The sequence below is a fragment of the Cryptomeria japonica genome, chromosome 3 (genome assembly GCF_030272615.1).
Source record: "Cryptomeria japonica chromosome 3, Sugi_1.0, whole genome shotgun sequence".
NCBI lineage: Eukaryota > Viridiplantae > Streptophyta > Pinopsida > Cupressales > Cupressaceae > Cryptomeria > Cryptomeria japonica.
In genome coordinates, this window is record NC_081407.1 from 926,771,123 (window position 1) to 926,789,082 (window position 17,960).

A 17,960-nucleotide genomic window follows, 5' to 3' on the forward strand; every position below is an offset into this window, starting at 1 on the left:
ATGTTGGCAAACAAAGTTGTGAAACTATGTTGCAACATCTAGCAACACATTATGAGTAGCGTGATAAAGGATATGATGAAGATGCAAGTTGTTGTGATGATGAAATAAATGTGCATAGAGACATGAGCACTGTAGATCCAATACCCTTATCAGATTGGGACAATGTTTACAGCTCAGAAGATGAAACCAAGGAAAATGAAAATGAAGAAGGAGGTTCTCTATGTAGTGAGAAAATTTCAGAACTCTTAGCTGCTGATTTTCAGAGATGTCGATTCATAAATGTGCCCAATCTTTCATACCCATTCAATATATGTTTTGATACTGATGATGTTTTTGAGGGTGTAAAAAATGATACATATGATGTTGATTCTCTTCCTATGTTTGATAGACAAAATGATAATGCATATATGGTTGATAGGTATGATAATGAAGGTTCATATGTTGATATGAATTCTGGCTTTGATATGCATTATGAGGATCTACCTTTTATAAGACATGACAGATCTGAGTTTTTTTTCTCAGATTTGCAAGGAGGAAATGAACCATTGACAAGTAAAAATTATGTATTTTCATGTGTACAAAGTGCTGATAGAAAATGTGATCAGCAAGTGGAAGTGTAGTCATGTTATGAGGAAGTTTTCCTCTCTAGTTTGCAAGCCATCATTGTGGAGGAGTGTTCATCATTTGAGCAAACTAGTAATATAGATGTGCCTGACGTTTTCAATTTTCAGAATGAGTTAGACTACTTTTCATTTCAGTTGGGAAAGAATGGTAAAGAGTATGGCACTCTTATGTCACCTAGTGATTAGTCCTTTCAGCATGTGTTTGATTTTTAGAGATATCATGATTATGAACATGCTGCTGATTATGTTTTATGTGACCAGCTGATTAGAAATGGAAGTGTTTTTTATCAAGCAGATTGGAATGATGATCTCAACTTACCTTCGGTTTGTGGAAAAGAGAATCAAGTGTTTGACAGAGGTAAGAATTGATTTCAGTTTTGATGGCCCTAGGCCATTTATAAGTTGTATATTTTGTACAGTTGCTTTGCTTTCAGTTGTGTGGTTTTCAATAAGGTGCCCTGCTGTTTGGGTAGAATAAGGAAGACCTATTTTTGAAATGAGATGAGAAGAGAAGAATTGAGAGAAGAATGACCCGTCTTTTGGGTGGTCTACTTAACCAAAGATATCCGGATTCTTGTGTTGATCTTGCAATCAAGCATCCCCAGTCAGAGCCACTGTTGGGACTGATTAAAATTGAGTCAAGTTTTGAGGCCCAATTCAAATTTTTGCTTTGCATTTGCAAATGAGTCAGTTTGAATGGCCTAGTTAGCAAGGGGTAAAATGGAGCCGGTTGATTTTCAGAGGGTAAGGCTCAGGATTCATGTCCTACACCTTTCATTTGGCCTATTCAGCGATGTGCAACTTTCAGAATTCAGTTTGGATAAGTTTATGAGGTACCCATTTTGAGGGGTGAGCTGGAAGTGCATTTTAAGCACAAATGCAGATTTTATTGAGTAGCCTACTTTGAGCGATTATATCTTTTTCCTTGTTGATCGTCATGGAGAAATTCAAAATAGATTCAATTGCATGCATTAATGTGAGTTAGCCTACAAAATTTCAGTTCTTTATGAATCCATTTGCTCAATTTTTGAAGCCAAATCCATTTGCAGTTTGTGTGGTTTGACTAGTCCCTGTTTCGACAGCTAGTCGGAGCCCTGTTTCGCACAAGTGTAAAAGTTGCCTCAGTAAGCGTCATGTTATAATGTTTGTTCTGAGCTAATTTTGGTATAAATTATGAGCTACGTTTAAAATTTCAAGCCTTTATCAATCCGTTTGATTGGTTTTCAAAAGGGTTCATTTAGCCATCATTTTCAGTTATCCGCACTTCCAGTGTTAGATCAATTAATGTAGCCATTTTTGTGAGTGTGCCATTTTCATCTTGTCACTCTGGTGATCAAAATAAGAATTCAAATATTTAATATGTACTTTAAGGTACCTATGTTTCAAATTTGAGGACCTACGGAGGTCGTTTGATATTTTTGAGAAAGGCGTCATGTGTTGCCAGGACATTGACTTCATCAGGTCCACAGTGTCGACAAAGCCAGTTGGGCATTTTCAAAAATTAATATCTCTTCGCTCGAGACTCGTCTTGAGAAACCGTTTGGTAGAAATCATCCTTGTATATCAGAGTACATGCCTGTCAGATGACGAGCTCCAGAAAGGTGTTTTGACATGTTTGAAAATTACGTCTTCGCAATTAAATGCGAAAATTGTGGCATAATTGCTTGGAGGTTGCAAAATTCAGTTGGATGATCCGAAAATGATGATGATCATTCCTAGAGGTGTGTTTGAGGTCCGTGAAGCATTCCAGAGGTCAGTTGTTTGAAAATGAATTTTTTTTTAGTCAGACCCACTTTGGGGCCCGACCTGGCCCATGCCTGTGCTTTAATTTTAATGGTGAAATGTTCTTTTTTCCTGGTAATATATGTGTATCCATATTGGCTCGATTGCAATTCACCAGTCGAACAGTGAGAGAGAAGAGAAACTCCAATACCAAATGCAAATTGGTATGTGGAAAATTGAAAGGTTTTCAAATTAAATAGAGCTGGCATGTTTTGATACAAATGCACTTGGCAGCAGTGGAGTGGAGTATGGTAAAGTTTTTTTTAAACTTCAATAACATTCCTATTAGCAAGTGTGTGGCAATGAATAAAAATTTTCTAACATTCCAAGCAAATATAATAGCAAATGGAAATTGCTAGGCATTGCCAAAGACCTCCCTCCCTGCTGTGCATGGTATGGGCAAGGGTAAAGGTTTAAAAGTTTTCAAATCAATGCTATTAGCAGCAAATGTAGAGTTACAGCTCCAAGCCAAAGCTCCTTTCCTGCATGGTTAATGAAATGGGCATTTATAAACCAAGACCAAATGCAGTGAGCAGCAAATGGAGAATATGGAGGATTTTAATTAAACTTCTCAGCAAATGCAATATGGCAAGTATAAAGTGGAGTTTATAGAAAGAAAAAACTTTTAAGCATATGCTTTAAACAGCAGCATCCTTCACGTGGCATGTGGAATGCTAAAAAAACTTCCATAACAAAATGAAATTGCCAAGTTCTGTGTAGTGTATGGAGTATGAAGTTATAAACCAAAGCAAAGGTATGGCAGGTGTAAAATTAAATCTCCTTTTGCAGCATTGAAGATGGAGTTTGGAAGGCTCAGAAACTTCAAACAAACTGAAATTGGTGTGGCTTATGTGGTGTTTGAAAGGTTGTATAAATACTTAACAACAAATGCAACAACAGTCAATCCCTCCCTTGCATTGGAAACAAGGAGCAATGTTCAGTAAGCAAATGACTTTGCCAGCAGCTTCCATACATTGAAAAGATTTTGGAGGTTTTTAAAGAAAGTGCCAGTGGCAGATGTATTTGTTAGAATATTTAATCTTTACTTAGCTTAGGTTTATTTTTATTTAATTTAGGATATTCCTTTGGAATTCCTACATGTAATTTGTCCTCTAGTACATGTGTGAGGACAAGTCATTTCTTTTATTTTCCTTTATTAAGGAATATTAGATTTCCTCCATAAGAGGATGTGAACACATGGCACACACATTTTATGAATGGTGGCATTCATAGATTTGGAGTTACTTTGTAACTCCTCTCCTCATCTCTATTTAAGAGATGCCTCCTCTCTCATTTCTTCTTAATGACAATATTGTAAAGAGCTTCTTGCTCTCTCTCTCTCTCTTTCATTTTTAGGCATTGCCTCATTCATAATATCACAAGGGGTTTTTCTTTGCTTTTCCCCTTTCAAAAGTTCTTGTGCCTCCTTCTTCACATTTGGGTGATGCTCCAAGTTTATTGCTTTTCTCATGGTAACAATTACTTCATCATAAACTTTCTTGGATTAATTTTCCTTTCCTTGCTCTTTCATTTCCTTTCATGGTATCAGAGCAGGTTTCTAATCCTTGTTTTAAGTTAACATTGATGAAGGTTACCATTCAGTGGAGTTCACCTTGTTGGAGGCATTCTTGAGAGGAGAAGAAGTTCTTTTACTAATATTTTCTATTGTGCAGGTTTTGGTTTCAAATTTTAACCTTTTTTTTTCAAACTTGTTAACAAGTTTGCCTGCACGTTTAATCTCCTATTCTAGTTAGTTTTTTATTAAAAAGGGCTTTGGAAGGCTTGCCGCCAAAGTTCCTTCTTTCTAGTTCAAATTTAATTATTTTTAAAGTTTTGGAAGGCTTGCCGCCAAAACTCTAGTGCTAACTTCTTTTCCTGCATATTTTAGATCTCATATTCATTTAGTTTGGAAGGTTTACCGCCAAACTTAGTCTTCTTAATTTATTTGGTCGGCTTGCCGCCAAAACTAATTGATTATTAAATTTCATTTCTGATTCACTTGCAGATTTTAACTCTTTTTCTTGCTTACAACTATTCTGATTCAATTTGTTTGAATCTGCCATTCAGTCCTAACATCTTTATTTGCAGGTGTTATTGATAAATAAAAGGGTTTATATTGTAAAAATAACTGATTGTAGTAAGCTATTATAATTTCTCTTTAAAGTAGATATAATTTATTCTTTATCAGTTTTTTTTCAAACCTTCTCTGTATTTAAGCATATTGAAAATTTAAAATCTAAAATCATTTTCAAAGTAAAATTAAATCTCCATCCATCAACTCTAAAATCAAATTTTTTTTTAACTGTTAAAAGCGGCACTTGAATAGCTGAATAATTCCACTTTTTAGATTTCCTCAAGTTATCTTCAATTCTGTTTATCTGTATCAGCTTAAGCAAAACCCCTATTTTCAATAAAACACTTAAGAAATGTTCCATTGGCTGTTCATATCATGAGGACCTAAAATTTTAAAGACATCAATATAAGTCTTTTACTGGTGAGTTAAATAGCTTGCAGAGAAGTGCACGCTCTTAGAGAATTGATTCACACGGATCAAATTACTGATGCAACATTTTAGTTTTCGATCCTGTCATTAAAAAAGCCCGCACACATTGATTTTCACTTCCTTATTAAACGTCTCAGTGGACAAATTGTTTTAGATCTACGTTGGACAATATAATATCAGATTAAAAAAATAAATCTGTTCATTTCTTCTTTTCCTCGGTTTTCCTACTGCCTCTGCCTGAGTCTTTTTCAAAAGCCTCTTTTTTTTTGTGTAGCCTTGTCTTATTAAACATTTGGCGGTGTGGTGGTAAGGAGACAACCGCACTATTGCAGAGCCTGAGTCATAATCCTTTGGGTGGATTGCAAGATAGTGGTAATAGGAAAAAGTAATGTAAAAGCTCTCGCCAACCCTCATTACAAAACGAAAAACAAGATTACAGGTATAGCTTAAAAACCTCTCACATTGACTTGAGAATAAAGGAAAATAAAAGACCTCTCACATTGACCTCACGTTGCAGTAAAGCAGCTTAATCAATCACCTCACGCTGCATTCACCCCAGGTTTAAGCGTAAGTTATCGCCTCCCCACAAAGGCGATGCATTATATGTCCATAAAATTTGCGGTCTAGTGGTTGCCTCCATTGTTCACTTAGAATCCAGAGGTTTAAGCGTAAGATATTGACATTGCTTAACCCGCAGGATCAAGCATAATAAAAAGATAAGAAGTTAAGGTCTGATTTACCAAGCTGAGTCATTCACCGTTACACCAAGTCATAAGTTCTCTCCTTGCAATCTCGAGTTGTTTTCATTAACACTGTGCGCTGCAAAATCATCATAATCTGTTACTTCTCGGTGCTGCACTGTGTATTCCCTGCAATTCATCATAATTTGTCTTTCTGTCACCTGTACAGTAACGCCTTTGTCAATTTTTGTCATTCATTGCATGCAGGAGCCATTATTTTTTTTTGACTTTAACATTTCACGTTGAGTAGCTAAGTTTTATAATTTAAGTTTAAATTTTCTTTAATTTTAAAGTTTCCTATTTATATAAGTTTTACCTTACTTTATTTTAAATAAAAGTTTAAGTTTCTTTTAAGTAAAGTCTATTTAAAATAAACTAAACTACAATTTAGTTTAGTTAAATATTAATTTATTTAAAAAAAAAAGTTTATAATCTTTTTAATAAAGCTTTCTTTCTTTAAAAAGTTTTTTTCAATAATTTTATTTTATTATTAATTAAGATTTAAATTTTTTTAATATAAAGTTTTTTAATTGAAATTAAAGTTTTATTAAAACTTTGAAAATTGCAATTTTTTTTGGTATAAAAAAATTGTTATTTAAAAATATATATATATTATTCAAATTTAGTTAGTTTTTTTAAATCAAGGAGGTTAAAGTTTTTTATTTTTTTATCCAAGAGGGCATTTTTTTTATTAAGCATAATTTGTTCATTATTTTGCTATCATGTCTACATTAATTCCAGAAATTAAATTAAATAGTTCCAATTATCATTCTTGGAAAACACATATCTCGTTTATTTTTCGTTTCAAACACCTTTTGGATGTTGCGACTGATAAGACATTTGAACCCGCTACATCTGCTCCTCAAGCCGACCTAGATAGATGGAAGGCTCAAAATGAGGAAGCACTTGGTTTAATTGGTATTTCAATGGTTCTTGATTTGTATGTTTTAATTGGACATTGTACAAAAGCGCATGAAGCTTGGGAAATTTTAAAAACTACTTATGATAGCTCAAATGAATCCCGAAAAATTCAACTTCAAGATCAACTTGAAGATCTAAGGTATACAGATTTTAAAACTATGGATGAATTCTTATTAAAGTTTGATTCTGTTAATAGTCAATTAACTGGTTTAGGAGTTACTCTAGCTGATTTACGTTTAATTCATCTTATTCTTAAAAAATGTCTTCCTCGTCAATTTCAACAATTTATTACGAATATTCATGCTCAACTTGCTATTCCTAGCTTAGCTACTCAATTAACATATGATATTTTTCGTAATTTATTGCGTCAAGAGGAAGCTAAATTAATTCAATTTGGTACTCTTAAAAGTAGCGAACATGCCTTTATGTCTAAAAATCAAAATCATAATAATAACTTTAGATCCAACAATAATAAACATAATCATAATCATAATAATAATCATCATAACAATCACAAATCTTCTAATTATCAATCTCATTCTAAATCCTATCATAATAATTCTCATAATAATAATCATAATAATAATCACAATAATCAAAGGAATAATTCTCAAACAAGACCCCATTGCACATATTGTGGGAAAGATGGACATATTACTAATAATTGTTTTAAGAAACAAAATGGTAAAAAGCCCATGAATCAAAATAATCAAAATAATCAACATAAACCTCATTATAAGAAGGGTAATAATAATAATGGTAATTCATCTCGTCATGCATTTACATGTACTTATAATGTTTCTCAACCACTTGAGTGGATTATTGATTCTGGTGCATCTCAACATGTTACTTCTCATAAAGAATGTTTTGAATCTTTGCATCCCCATACTTCTAATATTCCTGTTCAATTAGCTAATAATCATAGTTGTAAAGTTGAAGCTATTGGTGATGTGAATGTTCCTAATGGGAAATTACATGATGTTCTTTATGTTCCTGAATTAAAATCAAATTTGATTTCAGTTCCTAAACTTTGTCAAGATTATAAGATTAACTTTTATAGGGGCGTATGTTATATCATTGATCCAAACACTAATCATGTTATTGCTACTACTAAAATGGATAGTGATAACTTATTCAAGTTCTATGAATTTGCTCCTCCAAAGTATTCTTTGCTTACTACTGTTGATTTTACTATATGGCATGAAAGACTTGGCCATCTCAATTCTGATTATATTTCATTGATGCAAAAAGCAAATATGGTTGATGGATTGCCTACTATTGTTCCTTCTCAAATTGTTTGCAATGGTTGCATGAGTGGTAAGATGCATAGGGAACCCTTTCCTCATGGTCAATCTTGGAGGGCATACACTAAATTGCACCTCGTTCATAGTGATCTCTTGGGTCCCATGGAGAATCCCTCCATCCAAGGTTCAAGGTATGCACTTACCTTTGTTGATGATTTTTCAAGGAGAACATGGATATATTTCCTTCATAGTAAGGATCAAGTGCTTGATATTTTTACTGAATTTCATATGTTTGTAGAAAGGCAATCTGGTTCTAAAATTAAGATTCTTCGTACTGACAATGGAAGAGAATATGTCAATAATGCATTTAATGCTTATTTAAAATCTTTTGGAATTAAACATGAGCTTACCGTTCCTTATACACCACAACAAAATGGTGTGGCAGAATGGAAGCATAGGACAATTGTTGAAATGGCTAGATGTTTATTGCATGCTAAAAATATGGATTACAAGTTTTGGGCTGAAGCTATGGCTTGTGCAACATATTTAATTAATAGAACACCTACGAAAGCCTTAAAGGATAAAACTCCTGAAGAAGCTTGGCCTGGTAGAAAGCCTAACTTGCAGAATTTAAGAATTTTTGGTTCCATAGCTTATGTTCACAAACCTAAGGAGAAAAGAAAAAAATTATATGCTAAATCTTCTCCTTTTATTTTTGTTGGTTATGATGAAAATACTAAAGGTTATAGAGTTTACAATCCTATTACTAACAAGGTAAAAGTTGCAAGAGATGTTTGTATTGCAGAAAAAGGCATTCATGATTGTTCTAAAGTGAAGGATGATGAACTTGGTCAAACCAAAGTTGTGCTTGTGGAGGACCAACCTCCTTCTCTTAACCCTACTCCTAATGCATCTCTTTCTATTCCTACTAGTGATAGTGATGATGATAATAATAACTCTACTCCTCATGACTCTTCTTCTAGTGATGAATCCATTACTTCTAAAAGAATACCTAAATGGTTTAAATCTTTAATTCAAGATAGTGATGAATACTTAGCTAGAATGGATAAACTTCAAGCTAGGAGAGTTAATTATTGTAATTATGCTTTAATGACTACTATTATGAATTCTAATGATCCTAAAACATTTGATCAAGCTAAAAATCAACCACATTGGCAAAAAGCAATGAAGGAAGAATATGATACTCTAATTTCTAACAAAACTTGGGATTTAGTTCCCTTGCCTCATGGCAAAAATCTTGTTTCTTGCAAGTGGCTTTATAAAACTAAATTGAATGCTAATAATCAAGTTAGTAAATTTAAAGCTAGATTAGTTGCTAGAGGTTTTTCTCAAATTGAAGGCTTAGATTATAATGAAACTTTTGCTCCTGTTGCTAAAATGTCTACAATTAAACTTGTGCTTGCATTAGCTTCTAGAATGAATTGGCCTATTCACCAAATGGATGTTAAAAGTGCTTTTCTTAATGGTGATTTACATGAGGAAATTTATATGTCTCAACCTCCTGGTTTTATTAAAGAAGGTAATGCACACTTAGTTTGTAAATTAAAGAAATCAATTTATGGATTAAAGCAATCTCCTAGGGAGTGGTATTCAAAGATTAATGAATTCTTTCTTTCTCAAGGGTTTATTAGAAGTAAAAATGATCCTAACTTGTATATTAAACATAGTGAAGATGATATTATAATTATTATCTTGTATGTAGATGATTTGATTCTTACTTCAAGTTCCAATACTTTGATTTCTGATATTAAGTTTCAACTTAATCAAAAATTTCAAATGACTGATTTAGGTCTTTTACATTATTTCTTAGGAATGCAAATTTGGCAAACCTCTAAAGGAATTTTCTTATCTCAAAGTAAATATGCTAAAGATCTCATAGATAAGTTTAAAATGAATGATGCTCATCATGTTTCAATTCCTATTGAATTAGGCACTAAGTTAATGCTTGATATGCAAACTCCTCTTGTTGATGCTACTTTGTATAGACAATTAGTTGGAAGTTTAAATTATTTAACTCTTACTAGGCCCGATATTGCTTATAGTGTTGGTTTGGTTTCAAGATTTATGTCTAAACCTCAACAAACACACTTTAAAGTTGCTAAAATAATTTTAAGATATATTAAAGGAACAATTAATGTAGGTTTGTTTTATGATGCAAATTCTGATTTTACTTTAAAAGGTTTTACTGATTCCGATCTAGGTGGAGATCCTAATGATGGGAAATCTACTTGTGGCTATTGTTTCTTTGTTGGTTCAGGAGCAATTTCTTGGAATAGTAAAAAACAACAATCTACCTCTCTTGGATCCACTGAAGTTGAGTACAAAGGATGCACTAATGCTTCCAAAGAAGTCTTGTGGCTTAGAAGATTACTTGAAGATTTGGGTCTACCTCAACATGAACCAACTCCATTGTATTGTGACAACCAAAGTGCAATTGCCTTGGCTAAAAATCCAGTTTTCCATGCAAGGACAAAACACATTGCTCTCCAACACCACTTTATTAGAGAACAAATTGAAGACAAGCAAGTTTCACTCCTCTATTGCAAGGGGGAAGACCAAGTTGCAGATATTTTGACCAAGCCACTTTGTAAAGAAAAATTCCAATTTCATTGTAAAAATCTTGGATTACAACCCATTGAAGGGTTTGATGTAAGCTCCCCAAGTAAAGCTTAAGGGGGGGTGTTAGAATATTTAATCTTTACTTAGCTTAGGTTTATTTTTATTTAATTTAGGATATTCCTTTGGAATTCCTACATGTAATTTGTCCTCTAGTACATGTGTGAGGACAAGTCATTTCTTTTATTTTCCTTTATTAAGGAATATTAGATTTCCTCCATAAGAGGATGTGAACACATGGCACACACATTTTATGAATGGTGGCATTCATAGATTTGGAGTTACTTTGTAACTCCTCTCCTCATCTCTATTTAAGAGATGCCTCCTCTCTCATTTCTTCTTAATGACAATATTGTAAAGAGCTTCTTGCTCTCTCTCTCTCTCTTTTATTTTTAGGCATTGCCTCATTCATAATATCACAAGGGGTTTTTCTTTGCTTTTCCCCTTTCAAAAGTTCTTGTGCCTCCTTCTTCACATTTGGGTGATGCTCCAAGTTTATTGCTTTTCTCATGGTAACAATTACTTCATCATAAACTTTCTTGGATTAATTTTCCTTTCCTTGCTCTTTCATTTCCTTTCAGTATTGCCAAGCTGAATTCTCCGTATGTGGAAATAGAGGAAACCATAGAAAACTTCAAGCAAAATAATAGGTAGGTGCAAGCCAAATACCACGACTACTGTTAACATCCCCTACAATTTGGCGTTGAAGAATCTTTAAGAAATCCCAAACTAATGAAAGGCAGCCATTAAAACTCAGAGAGAACTGTCTAAAATGCATTCCCAGGCTTAATGTTATTATCCCACATTGGCTGGGAAGTGGTATTTTTTGATGTTTATATGCAAATCTACACAGTAATATAATGTCTAAGCCTTAAAGGCTTTTGACGGATGGTGCTTGATGGCACCCAAGGTGTGCCCACGTGTGAGCACGGATCCTGAGGCAATAGAAGACATGACTAAGCGGTGACCAGGTGGACCCCACGTAGGCACGCTTCTCAAGGCAGACAAGCAAAATTTTGCAGAGGAAGGTCGGCTTAACGAGTGAGCAAGTTTGAAATGGATCAACGGTGCACGCTATTTCGTGAAAGGAAGATGCACGCGAGTTACACCCCGCAAAGTTGCGAAAGCCAGGTGGCGGGTACAATCAGCGATCCAGTAGGTGGGTTCCGGTGAGGTGGCGATGATGTGGCACTGAGGTGGTGTACACATGGTGGCCAAGTGGCAGTGACAAAGTAGATGACATGGCAGTGATGAGGTGTCATCCCAGGTGGTGCCTAGTAGACCCCATCAACCAATCAGAGGCGGCCACATGGCAATGCGTCAAAGCATAATCAGAACCAAAAATCAAAATTAAAATCATGTTTATTATATAGTTTAAACTATATTATATAATTCAAAAATTTAAATGATTGTGCACATTGGGGAATTAATTTGCCCAGGGCTCAATTTTTGGCCAAAGTATGAAGTGTTATATATTTTCGGAAAGCTCTCGAAAGGAGGAATCTAATTGTGAAGTTAATTTTGGTAAAAATCAAATATTTTGGAAGAAATTTGGTCGAGATTGAAATTCAGTTAGAGAGGAGACACTTAGCAATTCAGTTGCAGATTTGATTTGGTTCTCTCTCCCTTTTATTCCCAATTCTTCTCAGTTGTAAGGGTTCCAGAAATTTGGAGAATGGCTCCATTTTTTCATGGCTTCCAATTCTTAGTATTCTTCTAGATTGTACAGAGAAGGGTTATCCTTTCAGTAATGGAGTTCGATTCTTTGCTATAGGTGTTCTTAGCTGCAGGTTCTTGTGTATGTAAGGCATGCACAATTTCACACAGAAGTTGTCTCTGGATTTGTATTTTCATTATATTCAGATCAGATCCTCAAGGAGGATGAGATTTGTTATCTCAAGGAGGTAATTGTGATTGTTTGCAGGGATTCTTCAAGGAAGAATTTAAATTCTGTAATAAATCATGAATAATGGAATATAGTGTCTGGATTTGATATTTTCTATGAGCTGAATAATGCATTTATGCAAGGCATTAAATGCATGAATATTTAATAATGAAGATGGATTTGCAGTATAAGGTTTCATTTATAGTTTGATGTGTGACTCTGTTGCCTTTGGATAAGGCATTGATCTTACAAGTTTGGGGATGTCTTTCAGATCAAACAATTTAAAAGATAAATCTATTTCCCTTTATGTTTAGGGGTGTGTTCTTATCATTCCAAGCTCTGTTTTCATTTATGATTTATACAGATCTAGCCAATCTGTAGTGTGTTTCTAATTTGGTGAGCTTGTGGAATGGTTTGTCTGCTCATTGTTGATGCAGTCTTATGTTTGTGATTGTTGTATTCAATGCATCAAAAGGGTGTCCCCCCCTAGGTCTAGTAGAACCTGAAGTGCAGGAGGATCATTAGGATCCTATGTTATGTTGTCCAAGCCCTGAGGTGTTTCATTGATTGAGATTAGCTATCTCATAGATAGATTCGCAGGTATACTTGGGTTATCACTTTTCGTGAACAATAGATTGTTGTAGGTAGTGCTTAGTGCCACCATTCTACTCGCCTTCTTAACAAGCTAGATCGCCTAGGTGGCATGCCATGTCATTTTCGCAACTTCGATGGTTTTAAACCATGCGCAACTTCACCTAGTGAAATAGCAAAAATCGTAGATCGATTTGCGAGATGCACACTACTTACTGGGCCCGACAACTTTTAGGAGGGATACACATAAGGCATAAATTTTTGCGATTAATTCACATGACCACCTAGGCAAAGAAAACAAGGGGGGACACTTCTTACGATCCCATGACCCATTACGTAAGTGGATAAAGTAATGAAAGAATAGAAACCAGAGGGTTTTTTATCAGATATTAGGTGATTTAAAATCAAAAAACCCTAAACCCTTAAGACCTAAAATAGAGCTAAAGCAATTGAAAATGCGCCTTACTCAAGATTTCAAAAAATCATAGCCAATTATGGGAAAAGAAAAACCCATTTTTAATCAGTGATAACAGTTCCATCTCAAAATGTCCAAAGTACTTAGAACACTGGGATTCCACTTATTGGACAAAAAAGTTAGGTAACTACTCCAAATAGTAGTCACCTCCAATGTCCTAAAGATCTTAACACAACTGCAGGAGTTAACATTAAAACAGACGATATTGCAGCTAATACTATAACAAGTGTTGCAGGACGAGATGCAATAGGGTAATTTCAAAGAAGACCTATCCACCTAGTGAGGTATAGGCAATTATATTTTTATGGGATACCAAGATATCCCAATGTTATCCCAAATGACTTGAGGGATAATTTTAGTAAATTCACAGGTAATAATTCTATAACTAGCAAAGAACACCTAAGGGCATTCACTCACAAGTTGAATGATTATGAAGTGGAGCATGAAGATGTGGTTATGAAATTATTTGTACAATCTCTAATAGAGGATGCCAGGGATTGGTATAGAGGATTGCCAACTGCAAGTATTAGTTCCTAGGAAGAATTTGAGAGATTTTTTAAGGAGCAGTATGGTAAAAAACAAACCCTAGTTTCATGTTAAATGAGTTCAATAACATCAAGAATTCATTGAACGAGGATGTGTCTGATTTCAATATCAGAATTCAAAAAGCTATGCACAAGTTGTTTCAAGTGTTAAGGTTGGATGACAATGTTTGTTTGACTATATATAGGAATGCATTTGATGTGAAAAATGACATATATACTTAGAGACAAGGATCCTCAAACTCTGAGAGATGCATTTAGAATAGCTATAAATGTGGAAGGAAATAGAAGAGATTTAGATAAGCTCGGAAGAAGAGATGATCCTAGACTTTCTAAAAATGCCAAAGATAAAATTGGAAAGTCTTTAGGTACAAAATATAAAGAAGAAGAAAGATGGGACAAGGTACTTAATATCTTGAAGGACTTGAAATTGACTATGGCAAAAAATGACAAGAGTTCTATACCAAAAAATCCACAGTTAAATTAATTTAATAGACCACTAAGATTGCAAGATTATCTTTACAATACAAATTGGAAGGATGGAAAGCCTTTCCACAAGAAAAAGGGTAAACAAGAACAACAAACTCCTAACCCATTACAGAAACATACAGTGAACATGGTGGATGATACTCCGTGGTGTGTTGCTTTTCAATCACCCCATTGACTTGAATAGTGTGTCATAGCGCAATTTACTTCTGCTAAGGATGAGACACATGAAGAAGAGGAAGAAACCTTTGAAGGTGACAATGTTGACTATCTTATGATTTCTTCCTATCTTGGAGAAGAAGAATATTCTTCTGATATTGAGACTCAAGACTTTGATATAGATAATCAAAGACAAATAAATGAAACATATCATCAAAAGGATTTTTCTGATGAGGAATTATCCGTTGATGACTGAATGTGCAATGTTGAACAAGGTGAGTGTTATGTGTCCTTGAGAATACCCTCAAATGAAGAGATTGCTAAAATAACAACTGCTATGGTAGCTCAGGTAAAAAGCAGCTATCAATTGAGAAACAAGGTTGTGGGTGAAGACTAGGGTAAGCCTTCGGGTCTATTTGTCAAAGAATTGAAAAATAAAGGAAAAGAGGTCAAGGAGGATAAATCAATGAAAGAAGCAATTAAAATTAAGGAGGTCAAGAGAAAGGATTGGGCTAAGAAAGTAGAGGCTGTGAAACCTATTGAAAAAATTTCTCCACTTAAGATGAAAGAAAAGATGGTTGAAAAGTCTACTTCTCCCATTGAAGGAGACTCACAGAAGACACAAAATATTGAAGGCAACATACCAAATAAATATGAAGAACAATTAGGTATGTCACTTGAATTACCAAATTACATGCCTGTGGATATGCTTCAGTTGCTTTCTCAGATTACAATTAAGGTTCCTTTGCAAGAGATGTTAAGGATTGAAGAGCATAGGGAGAAAGCCATGGCTTGGGTCAAGGGTATTTCCAATTCTGTTGAAATTTAAAATAAGAATGTATCTCATAATATAAAGGAAAGAATGATTAAAAATGAAACAAAGGATAAAGAGTTAGAGGAATAGTTTCTCAGATTTCCCAAATTTATCTTAAAGATATAGTAGGTGAGAGCCTTGACAATGTAGATCCTTTCTTTCTAAGTGTTATTATAAATGGAGTATTGAAGAATTATATGATTGATACTAGGGCCTCAAATAATTTCATGTCAGTAAGGATAATGTAGTCCATGGTTTTGAAGGTAGATACTCCTCATGGAAGATGTTGTGCTATGGATTCAAGGGAGGTGCCTGTGATAGGAAATTTTAAGGCACTAATTTATAAACTTGTTGCTTTCCCTGAGAAAGAATTAATTATGAGTATCCTAGTTGTGGATATTCCACTGCATTATGGGATTCTATTATCAAGAAAATGGAGTGCCTATATGGGTGGAAGTTTGCAATGTGACCTATCTTATGCTACCTTTTGCATAGATGGTAAAAATGTAAAGGTTAAAAGAAAATCCAGGGTACCATATATGATGGTACATACACCACAATCTGATGAAGATATGACTTGTTTTGTAGACACAGGGATAAATGCATTCAGGGTGGAAGACTCTCCACTGAAGAAAAAGGAACAACCTGCATTACTGGATGAAGAAGTGGAAAAATCATTAGGAGATGATGATTTGTGGACCATGTACTTTGATGGGTCCAGTTCTAAGGAGGGCTCAGGAGCAGGTGTGGTATTCATATCACCCCATGGAGAAACTTTAAGTTTTCTTTTACTTTATCCATTGCATGTATAAATAATGGATCTGAAAATGAAGTGTTGTTGCTTGGTTTGAAGTTATCTGAAAAACATGGGATAAAGAATCTCAAGGTGGTTGGAGACTCTGAGTTAGTCATATCCCAAATCAGATCTAAATATGCATCAAAAAACAAAAGGCTGAAGCAGTATAGAAACATTGTATGGTACCAAATTGAGAACTTTGATGCATTGGGTATTGAATGAAAAGAGAGAAGTCATAACAGAATGGCCGATCTCCTAGCAAATATAGCTCTAAGACAATAGGACATCAATTTTGTTGGAATCTCAAAGATTGAGATTTAGACAAGGCCTTTAGTCCTTGATAACATTGAAAACTGGCAGGTTTTTAATGATGATGATGATATTTTAAGATTTCTACATTGTGTAAATGAATATGAAAATCAAGAGATTGATTTCAGTGCTTTTGTGCAAATAGAGGATGAAAAGGAAATAATCTTTGGGAAGGAAGTGATTCAATTGAAGACAAATAAAATTACCAAAGGTTTGGTTGTTTAGAGAGGGTGTTTGATAGTCAAGATAAAGATAAGGTTGTTACTACTTGCCCACACCCTAAAGATTTAGAAGAAGTTAACATTGCGATGGAAGGATCTCCAAGGAAGGTGTTGAGCATCAAATCTAAATAAAGTAAAATATCTTGATTTAAGAAATTAAATCACAGAAGCCATCTATGTTTGGAAGAAATCATCATTTTCATTGATACCTTAATAACCCATAAGTTTTCGAACAAGTCTAATAGCATTCTATCAAAATATCCAAAATTCAAATAGTATCAATGAGACCTAGCGATGTCTCATCGATATAAAAAGGGTATCAAAGGAAAGGGAACACCGATGAACTCGAAAAGGGACTCATCAAAAGAAATGATTCCACCGAAAGAGGATATCGAAGAAAGAAGAGATGGTTTTTATCGATGGGAAAAGGCTTCCAAGGAAATAATACCATCGATGCAAGATGAAGGAAAATTACCGAAAGAAGCGTTCTTATCAAAAGAATGATATCAATCAAACAGAAGGAAGCTACATTGATAAAAGATATTGATAAGAATATGAGTTTCGAGGAGGCTAAAAGGCATGTTACTGATATGTGTGGTTTTACCGATGCAACTTTATCGAGGAAGATTACTAATGAGCTCATCGATGAAAGATGATAGTGGAAGAAAATCATCAAAAGAAAGATGGAATCGATGAAACAATAGACCCATTCATCGAAGGAGTGTAGTGATGTCAATGAGGAAATAGGTTTCGAGGAGGCTAAAAGGCATGTCTCTGATATGCGTTGTTTCACCGATACAACTTTATTGGTGGAAGATGACAAGAGAGGATAAAGAAAGGCTTCGGTGAGACAATAGATCCATTCAGCGATGGGGCATAGTGATATCGATGGAAGAGGTATTTTGGTGGAAAAATAAAGGAGGTCACCGAAGCCCAAGGTTTCTTCAACATAAAAACCTGATGGATATTAGATAGGTATCTGTGAGGAGACAACCATAGTGACCGAATGTAGCATTTCGATGAAGGGAGAAAATACCTAGTCAAAGTAATGTTTGAAACAAAAGTTTTAGTTAACGGTTATATGTTGAAAAGCCACAACGCTTGGTGATAATGTATACTCATATAAAGGAGGGAACTTTTGTAATATGGATAAGATTTAGGAGAACAAGAAGTAGAAGATAGCCTTAGGAATACTATTGTACTATTTTTTTGTGAATATATATAAAAACAAC